This window comes from Montipora foliosa, chromosome 11 (assembly GCF_036669935.1).
Source record: "Montipora foliosa isolate CH-2021 chromosome 11, ASM3666993v2, whole genome shotgun sequence".
Classification (NCBI taxonomy): domain Eukaryota; kingdom Metazoa; phylum Cnidaria; class Anthozoa; order Scleractinia; family Acroporidae; genus Montipora; species Montipora foliosa.
This window is the reverse complement of record NC_090879.1, coordinates 33307509-33309035: the sequence shown is the minus strand read 5'-3', so window position 1 is coordinate 33309035 and position 1527 is coordinate 33307509.

Genomic DNA, 1527 nt, shown 5'->3' with positions numbered 1-1527 from the left:
GTTGGAATGAAGTTGTTTTAGTTTCTTTGCAATAGCTGCAACTAAATACCCCAGTATCTAATGCTTGCCTGAAGACTTTAGCTTGTTACTGTAATGTATGCGCATAGTTAATCGGTTCCCAGCCTTTCCTAATTTATGCCAGCATAGCTACGCGGCCGCCAGAAATATTTGAATGTAGAACGCCATTTTGATTAACTGAGAGTCACCTCCGAGTTATCACACTGAGTTTGTGATATTAAAAGCCACCACCCTGCAATTTACAGAAACGGCATCCAAAATACACGCGAAGGAAGCCATCCTCCTCTTAACTTACTGCAAGACCAATTTTCGTCGTCACCGCTTTGTTGTTACCGAAACGTTATCTCCTTTTGTTCGTCCACCAGCAATTGGTACACCCCATTTGAAAATAATCTCTCGTTAGACAAAATTTTCAAAAGCATATAAAACACATTCACACCATGATTCACACACACATTCAATATTACTTACAATATTGGGCAATTGATACATGCTATTCAAATAAATCATGTGTGCAAAAACTCATACAGCTAGTAGAGTCAATAACAACACGAATATTTAATCTGAATAAAAGAGTTTGTTTGACTTAAAAAGACGAAAAGAAGGGAAAAAACGACCTTTTCAGCTTCCAGCAGGAGCAAGACAACTTCCACATAATGTAGCAAAGAACTCACTGGCTCAGTCATCTTTGGACAGTGAGAACTAACCTTCACGATGAGTATCATGCACGATAACCTAAAAGTTCATGCAGTTTGTCATTTCTTAAATTCCAAACAATCTACATTTTTTTGGTATGCAGTAGTTTCAGTCAACAGAGAAATTTATCATCGTGTTCACGGCAAACGTTAGGCTAGCCAAAAATGGAAGAAGAACTTGTTTCATATCAGCTGATTTCTTGCTATTTAGCTTCAGATACCGAGCAACATAACCAACAAGCGCCAGTGGAATAATTGTTTTATTAAAAACGCTTAATAATTATGGGTAAATCTTCCCAACTTTATTTTGTAAAAACCAAAAAACGGATGCGTACAGTTAACAATTATCCTGCGAAATCGCGTGGAATATCGCCTGCATACTAAAATCAGGCGATATTCCGCAAGATTGAGCACGATAATTAGTGATATTTGTATAGCATGGTATAATAGCTCATATAGCATGATGGCTAAGCCGATCATAACTCTAGAATTGCACCCTTTTAATGAACCAGTCTTCTATAACAAAAGATAGCCACGTTACAAAATCTAGCTGAAATAATAAAGGATGGATCCAACTATGTTTCTTTAATAGTGTCTTGCTCATGCAATTAAATTCTGTACTAATAATTACCATAAAGTATTGTGGACGGCTGATGATAGTACCTTGTATGTTCCTTAGACTGCAAGAAGAAAATAAAGCTGGTATGTTATGAAGATGGTTTCTTGCATTTAGCATTGCGTTTATCGTCGAGAAGTTGGAGAGCAGTTGCTTGAGACAGTAGTCATTTTTCTGGTCCTATCCGTACAAAGTGGT